The sequence below is a fragment of the Cupressus sempervirens genome, chromosome 7, assembly GCF_028749045.1.
Source record: "Cupressus sempervirens isolate cs-2001-9-10 chromosome 7, ASM2874904v1, whole genome shotgun sequence".
In the NCBI taxonomy this organism is placed as follows: Eukaryota; Viridiplantae; Streptophyta; class Pinopsida; order Cupressales; family Cupressaceae; genus Cupressus; species Cupressus sempervirens.
In genome coordinates, this window is record NC_143124.1 from 800,782,202 (window position 1) to 800,791,714 (window position 9,513).

General features: G+C 33.5%; 1 pseudogene; it reads right to left on the reverse strand.

The window, feature by feature from the left end:
* Positions 1-6,810: 6,810 nt before the first annotated feature.
* Positions 6,811-8,948, reverse strand: LOC149549805 (uncharacterized; annotated as a pseudogene).
* Positions 8,949-9,513: the final 565 nt, after the last annotated feature.

A 9,513-nucleotide genomic window follows, 5' to 3' on the forward strand; every position in this document is an offset into this window, starting at 1 on the left:
CAATCATGGTTTCTCAAAATTTTCAATTGGTGGCTTGTCCTTTGACATATCCAAACCACATTTGGAGAAGTTTTCTAATAACTAGATTCATGAAGGGCAAGGAAAAGCAGGAGCTTCCTTCAATCCAAACACTAGAATGACTAGGACTAATGGATTCTAGTACATGAGAGAGGCACACAATAAAACTCCAACCTAGAAATCTGAAAGCTCCTCATTTTCATTTTTTAAAGATGCTAACACAATACATGAAGTGGGTGCCCATGAAATCAGTAGAAAAAGCCACTACACAGACCCTCATTGGTAAGTTCTATAAATCTTCATTTTCCAAAATTTCTATTTGGGTTAGGGCAAACTGGGAGGGTGTAATTGTTATTTCATATGTACAAAATGCCTTTTTGGTTTCTTTCTACTCACACGCTCATTTCATTTCATATGATTATCTGAAAATTGTGTCAATTTAAGCTGTCAACTATTTCCCCCCTCGTTTGATCATCTCATAACTACTAAATGAACCACTTTGAAATGGTTCAAAGATAGATAATGTTTAACATGAATTTAACATCAACGAAATTACTTTTTGTACACTTTTGATTAGAACAACTAGGCAACAAGATTCATGTTTCTATGTGACTTTTAATCATTTTTTTACTTTATTGAAGCAATTTCATGAATTGTTTTGAAAAGGTTCAAATGTAGTAATTTTTTAACATGAATTAAGCATTAACAAAATTACCTTTTGATCTTGAGGAATTTTATGATTTCTTAACTCGTTTTGGCTATCTTAGAATTCTAAGATTTTCAATTTGTCTAATTGTTGTAGGCAAAGGAAATCTGTGGAAATTTGAGATCGTAGGCAAAGGAAATTTGTGATCATCAAGGAGGTTTGCAATCATCAAGGAAGCATAAGCAGGTATTTGTCTTTCTTTTTCTGTTGTTTTCCGAAACTCCTACTTGTGCTCTACTTTACTAATTGATCTTGACCTCAATGTTCTTAGTTTTGCGATATTAATGTAGGAAATAGACAACAGTAGCTCCTTATTTGTAAGTAGGTGTGTTAATTAGAACCCAATGCATAGATGCATAGTTGGGAGTGAGTAGAAGAATTTCATACTCAAGGCCTAGAGCCAACCTAGCCATCTCTCACCTAGGCTTCAAAAATATTTTGCTTCCTAGGTTTTGTAATTTATAATTTTGTTTTCAAATTTTTGATCTCTATTGATTCAATTACCTTAAAGAAGATTTTCTTTAAAGAATCATTACTTGTGCAAGTTTAAAGATAATTGAATCCATTCAATTTGTTGACATTCGACTGTATGAGTCTTAGTAGCTAGAAATAAAACCCATATGTGGTATCACTTATTTATTTTTCTTTATCACTTGTTCTTTTATTGATGAAAAATATAATCTATTTCCATAAATTTGATTTGTATTAATTTATGCTCTGACAGTGAAAAAAATTATGCTTGTGTTGAAAGCACAACCATTGTTCTGACCCTTCTATGGTTGTAGAGCTATAGTGAGTATGCTCATAAAACCACTAGTTCCTGTTATGCCATGATTTAAGCAGTTGTTATTGAACATGAATTTATTTTATCCTTCATTTTTTGAGTAGTAGGATGAAGTACATTGCAACTGATTATTTGGTGAGTAGTTGGTTCTATCTCCCTAAGAAGCCTATACCTTTCATGGACATACCAAAATCTGCAAATACTCTTCCAATGTCTTTGCTTTATGTACTGCCTACTTAGTTTACTAAAGCTACCAAGTAATCTTTCTATTCCTATGCCAATGCTACCCACTATGTATTCAGTAGCTGCTGAGTCAACTACTTCTACATGATAATATTTGTTGAACTTTGACCTCCACATGTTGTCAGTGCTAGTTCTTAGCTTGCTTATATTTGATTTATACTTGTGCTATGAAATTCTAGTAATCTATTTCTTCCATTCCCTAGAGTTCATAGGTTTTCATAGCCACAATCTTCTTATGATTGAAGTCAGTTGAATTACTATATGCATATTTTCTGTGATAGATCTATAACTAATGAATGAACCAATTTCCTTAATAAAGGAGTTGTATAATCTATTGTTGCTACATGGACTCAGAAATGGCTACTGTGTCATTGGATATTGGCCCAAATTTAAGATACGAATGAAATGTTTATAGTAGTGCATGATATTTACAACATTTAGGAATAAGACATGGAAAAGAGCCAAACTATAGGAGCGAAACAAGCCCAACTAAGAAAGCCTATGTATGACACCAGCAATTTAGCCTTTTCTAAAACTTCTTTTTGACAGTGCATACACTTATGGTAGGAGACTAAAGTTTTTGATGCTTTATTTTTCATGAATTCCTCTATTGGTCTCCGTGGAAATTAAAATATATATGCTATATACTAAGATTAACAAATTACTACTTATTAAATTGAATTTTATTCTCCTAATTTTCAGATTTATCATTGGTGAGTCTGATTTTTCTCGGGGATCTTTTCCATTTTCTTCATAGAAAATTTGGTAAAAAATTCATGACGAGTGGTGGCAGTGGTAGCACATTGTTAAAAAATAAAAAGAATGCTAGAAATGTGGCATGCTCTTGAGTCTTAACAAATAGCATCTTGTAAGAAATTCATATAGTAATTCTATGGAACAACTTTTTGCATACTAGGATGGTTGCATGAGAAATAATGAATATGGATAATAGAAAACAAAGAGATCACATTCATTGAACGTAGACTATTTGCATGTCCTATTTCACCTCTACTTTTGTAGATTGTTTAGTAGATGAAGTAGGAGACTCACAATGGGTATTTGGTCTCCAGAAGTGTAGATGAAGTAGGTTTGTCCATTATGCTATAGTCATGAAGTGTTTCATTGTGCTTCTTGAATGTGAATTGTAGAAATGAAAAGCGTAATTTAATTTTTTCGTCGAATGATTATTTAATAGACAAGTTCCATGCTAGATTTTATGTTGAGGAAAATATTCTTATTTTAAACTGTTGATATTCAGACTGCTGATCTTTATTTCCATCGTAAATGAAAGCTCTATGTACAAGTTGTTGAGATTGGATACTATTTATAATTAATTAACCAAGCAATATTACCTTCCATTAATGTACAGTTTAAACATCAAATTCGAATAATTTGCACAATCTATAAATAAAACAAAGACTTTTTACCAGTCCCTTTTAAATACCAGTAGTGCAACCTAGTTGAACCTGAAAACTATATATAAAATTAAGCAAACATTATAGCCATCCATTACAATCTGCATCTTAAACTTCAAATTCACATAATGTGTCCTTTTCATATACTCTGGTCTCCCTATGTGTGAGGTGTCCTGATTCATTATTGTGCATTGTCTCTCTCTGTTCTTAATTCTAATTAGTTACTATTTTCACTTCAATGGAAAATATTTATTCTATATAATAACTTATCATTTGATATTATTTTTTATTAATCAAGATTTATTTTCTTCAAAAAGAATACATCAATACAAATATTTTTATTAATAATTTAAAATTATATATTCATTATTATGATCTTTGATAAACAGGTTAGATTCAATTATAATTTTAAATTTATAGTATATACGTTTCTAAAAACTAAATTTAAAATTATCTTCAAGTTTTATAACATGACTATGTCACAACATAAAAGTTGTTTTTTGAACTATGCAATATATAACTTACTATCTTTAGATTATATTTAGCATCTGTTATGATTGCAATTTAAGTGTTAGAGGAGAGATTAAGATGAACATTTCTTGTGGGGATATCTTATTTAAGTATCAGTAAATATGTAAGTGGCTACTCTAAATAACATTTAATAATTTATTATTAAGATGGACTATTGAAAACAATGCTTATCATGAATAGTCCGTGGTGAAATATCATCACTTATATATTGTTTTTTATTTCAATATTAATTGATATTAGCATTTCTTTTAATTTTCTTTTAACTGCTTTACAAAATCTTATGATGAGTCTGTGAGAAATATTAAAATAAATAAATTCACAATCTTAAATAATGCTCGGCAAAAACTATTACCAAGTGCCAAAATTTTCTCGGCACTTTAATAAACTGAGTGGCAAGAGTGTATCGAGTAATCTCGGTAGATGAAGAACAACTCGAAAACAATGCATGCTGAGTGTACTTGGTAGCCACTACAGGGTAGAGCTTGATAGTGTGATTATCGAGTGAACTCGGTAGCCACAGGAGAGAGGAGCTCGATAGAAGAAGACATCGAGTGAACATGGTAATGACTATAAAGTTAAAACTCAAATAAAGAAATTGAGTGACAAACTTCCAATGTGATTATTACCACCATTAAAACCAGAGAACCCAAAGCTTAAATATATTCAACAATAAACTTCACAAATGAAATTTATAGAAGAAAGACAATGGATTCACGTATGCCTTCTTGCATACTATTTAACTCTAATTCAAACTATTACAAATCTGGGAGCATTTGGCTTCAACTAGAAAACCCTAAAATAACCCTAAAATTGGTAAAACTTCAAACTTCATAAACTTTAAACTTTGAACTTGCAGCTCTAATGGCTGCATACAATAATGCCTGGAGAAATCACTTCTTCACAAGTCGAATCAAGCAATAAACTAAGAACTTACAGAATGACTAGAGAAGAAACACGTGCATCTGCAGGCACGAACTAAACTTCCTTGTCTCTGCACTCTGACGACTGGATCTGCTGATCACTTCTCTTCTCTCTACAACTTCTGAGCTCTTCAACTTCAACTTCTCTCTCTCTATCACTCAAATGAATCAAACATTCCTTTTTACATACTTCCAAAAAAAAATTTCCCCCTCATTTGCAAATTTGAAAACTCACCTACCCATATTAAATCTTTTAAACATTGTGTAGGTCATTCGAGGTGGTAGGTGGGCATTTGGCTCCAGGGACAAGACAACCACAACATTAAATTCAAACACTCCCCCTTTGTCCTGAGCCAAACAAACAAGGATCACTACTGATCCACATCAACTACACTAAGACACTTTCTTAGGTGTACAAAACTTCCAAAGCCTAATAGCTTGGTAAAAATGTTTGTTAGCTGCTGCTCAGACTTACAAAATTCCATCTTGATATCCTCATTCTCCACAAACTCTCTGATGAAGTGATATCTGATTTCAATATGCTTACTTCTACTATGGAAGACTAGATTCTTGGACAATGCAATAGATGAGATGTTGTCACAATAAATTGTGGTTCCATCCTCTTGCCTTTGATTCAAATCTGTCAAGATCCTCCTTAACCAAATAGCTTGACATGCTGCTGCATTTGCTGCTATGTATTCAGCCTCTACTGTAGATTGAGCAACAATACCTATTGCTTCTTGGATGCCCATGAAATTGCACCCGATCCCATATGAAACATGTATCTGGAAGTGCTCTTCCTATCATCTATACTTCCAGCCCAATCACTATCTGTATAACTTACCAACTTGAATTCATTTCACATCCCTTAGGATCCTCTTTCTTGCTTGCCAATGGAATCCTTTGGTGTTTCTATAAATCTAGAAATCAAACTTATTGCATGCATTAGGTCTAGCCGAGTTGTAGTCAAATACATTAAACTTCCAACCATAGTTTTGTATAGTGTTGGATCCACTCTCTTGCTAGAGTCTTCTTTGCTCAACTTCAAACCTATTGCTATTGGTGTTGGGGTTGCCTTACTATTCTGCATTTTAAATCTCTCCAAGATCTGCCCTGCATACTTTTCTTGAGAGATGAAGATGCCATCATGCATTTGTTTTACTTCTATGCCTAGAAAGTACTTCAAGAGACCAAAGTTTGTCATCTCAAATTCATTTTTCATGACCTCTTTAAACTCACCAATTAGAGCCTTATCATTACTAGTAAAAATCAAATCATCTACATATAAGACAACAATCAACACATTCCATTAGCTGCCTTGATGTAGAGAGTTGGTTCACCATTACTTTTGTTAAAGCCATTGCTCATCAAATATGAGTCAATCCTACTGTACCATGCCCATGGAGCTTGCTTGAGCCTATAAAGAGCTCTCTTCAATCTATATACTTTGTGTTCTTCACCTATAACTTCATAACCAGGTGGCTACTCCACATAGGCTTCTTCCTTCAATATACCATTTAGGAAGGCAGGCTTCAAGGTTATTGTCTCTATAACTCAAATGAAAAGACACAATAAGGAAATTGAACTATTATAAAACAGTAACCAACCAGAAGAGAGTAAAGCTTACACTGAGCGAACTAAGACAGAAATTGAATCATGAACTCCTTTGCCAATTGAGAAAGAAAAGACAAATAAAATAACTCTTTGAATTACTGCAGCTTGCATTTGAATACATTGAATTCTTGAAAAGAAAATTCACATATCTCTATGTATTTGCTTTATGAAATGATATTGGTCCCTCAATACAAACTAGGCTTCATTTTGGGATGAAATACAAGGGCTAACTTATGACACAATATTGTTCAGCCTTCCCAAGAGAGCATTGCTATTCTGCAATAAGAATTAAAAGTGTTTGTGAGTATTGATATCATTTATGATGGCAGGGAAGGGTTTATACTCCAATGCATGTTGCATTGAAATTGGTAATTCTAGAAATCAAGTCAAAATACTAAACCCATATACAATGCCTAAAATTGTGCTTCTACAAATTAATTAAAAAAACTTAACTATTCAATAGCATGCATCTCATGTCAATCTCCAAATTGGCTATTAAATTTTTTTCCAAAATCTATCTTCAATGTTTTGATTTGCACCAAGCATCTAGTTTTCTACTAGAGAATATGACCAACACATCTACTTGTTAGGTTCGACAAGTGCTCGGAATTTAATTTTCCTTTTTATTCTTCCTAACCTATTGTACCCAATGCCAATCCTACTATGCACCATTTTTAAGGCCAGGTCTACTTTTCTAGCTTTTCACAGTGCATTGATGAATGCATAGCAGAATTTTCTAGGAACTTCATGACCCCTGTCTATAATTCCATTTGCTAACTTGCATGCCTGTTTAATGTAGCCAGCCTTGCGCATGACTTTTATCATATCAGTATACGCTATATCAAGAACCACACCCATTATTGCTAGCTCATCTAATATTCTACATGCTCTAGTCACATTACCTAAGAGATAAAGACCAGTTGAAAGGGTCCTAAATGACACTACAGTTGGGGAAATACCCTATCAATCATCTCATCCCGCAATTTTAAGGTTGTCTCTGAATTGGGCACTTTGAAGTGCCAATCAATCAATATAGTATAGGTGTAAATTGTTGGTTCACAACCTTCCTTTTCCATGTGACGCAAAATCCTCATAGCCTTCTGTATTTCTGTATCTTTGTAAAGCCCATCAATGATTGCATTGAGGCAAAATACATCTCTACCAAATCCCCTCTTAGGCATTGCGTTAAAAAAATTTTCTGCTTCCTCTATTTTATGAGATTTACTTAGCCCATCAATGATTGCACTATAAGAAAATGCATTGACATCAAGACCAAGCACCTGAGACCATTCCAAAAAATCCCAAGCCTGTTCCACTTCACCAACTTTACAAAGTCCATTAACAACTGTGCTACATGTAAACTTGTGCAATTTGTATCCCCTTTCCTACACCTATTCCAAAAGTTTCAGGGTATTCTCCTTGTCACCCACTTTAAAAAAAGAATCAATGAGGGTCGCATAAATTTCAAAATCAGGCTTGCATTCTTTCCTCAACATATCACCTAGTAGCTTATTGCCCTCGTATGGCCTACCTTCATTACATAGTCCACAAATCACTAAATTGTATGCATGGGAAGGTATTTCTAACTTTCTGTCAGGCATCTCCTTGAAAAGTGACAAATTCTGATCAAACCTACCCTCTACATGAAAGGCCTACATAAGTGTTAAATATGTAATTTGATCAAGAAAACAATGATTAACTTCCATTTGTCTCAAATATTCCATGGTTGCCTCAATCCTTCCAACTTTACAAACCCCCTTGATAATCATATAATAGGAAACAACATCTGGTCCATTCCTAACCCCAACTCTAGCTTCTTTGATCATCATTTCCAAAATTCTCTCAGCCCTATCTACACAATTCTTGTTCACCAATGCATCAATTAAACAGTTGCAAGTAAAAATATCAGGTTGAATCCCATTTTCCTTCATTGCATTCCAAATGTCCCATGCTTCCTCTTCCATTCTTGTCCTACCAAAATTCTTCATCAAAATATTGCATTCATATAGCTTTAATTTAGATTTTGGCAATTCCCTATTCTCATTGTTTTCCAGGTTTGCAAAATTTCTCATATCTTCGACATTTTTAGGGTTCTCATATATCTTAGCTTTCAAAGCTGAGGCAACAACACAAATACTATCCACATCCTCCACGGCTCCCAAGGACTTGATCACAACAACATAGGAGGCTGATTCGTGCTCAAAACCCTGTTGCTTTCTAGTCCAATTGAGAAACCTAAATGCAATTTTGGGAGATTTTTGAACTTTTGATGTTCTAAGTACATGTGTAATGAATTGTGGTGATAGCCTGAGGGAATTTTCAGCACACAATTCTTCCAAAGCAGTCTCCAAATTAAAATTAGAATAAGAATTTAGTAAAATTTGTAAAACCCTAGAAACCCAAGAAGAGGGTTTTAAGTACAAATTAGAGAAACCTAAAAAAAGTGGTTTAGGCCATTGTGGGTGAAGAGAAATGGAGGAGAAAATGTACCTTGGATTGTTATAAAAATTTTCTGCTAAGTCTTGCCCTTTACTATTGTTGTTGGATTTTTTTCTTCTTATATTCTCTAGTGTTAGAGTTTTTGAGATAATCCCCACCAATTTTGGAATCTATTTTGCTAAGATATTTTTCTGCAACTAGTAAATTCTTTGAAGTTGTGTTGATAGACATGAGCAGGATAAATGGATTCCTCACCTTATATGTGACATGTTTAGCATTGAAAATCTTGATGAATCATATTATTTGCAAGCGTGGTAGGATATCAGATAAAAAAGCCCATAACTGAAATTCTGAATTATGCAAAATATACAGATCAATAGAAGACTTTTTGTGGTCGTATGTCAAATCATAGTCTCTATTGAGCAAGGTATTTTTGCAAACCAACAATGGCTATCAAAGCTATTATAATAGTAAGAAAGGATCAAAGAAAAATATTTTTAAAATTTGAGGCAGGCAATTTAAAATTAGAGTTAATCTTGTTTGAGGGTTGTTCTCACTGAAGCTAAAAGTGTTTTAACTTTTTATTAATTTAACTAAATTATATAATTATATACATGTTTATACTCATGAACACAAAGATGTTAACCTTTTTTGGCATATTTTGTCATCTTCCATCCTTTGTGTTGTGATGTGGAGCCTAATCAAACTCAGAAGTTTATTCGGCACGATTTCCCTCTAGATTATTTCTATAGGGTCTGGGGGTAGCTTCTACAAGATGGGGTCAAGGGGTAGTGCCCCAGGTGTGCTACCTATTGTTGTACAAGATTGGGTCAAGGGGCGACG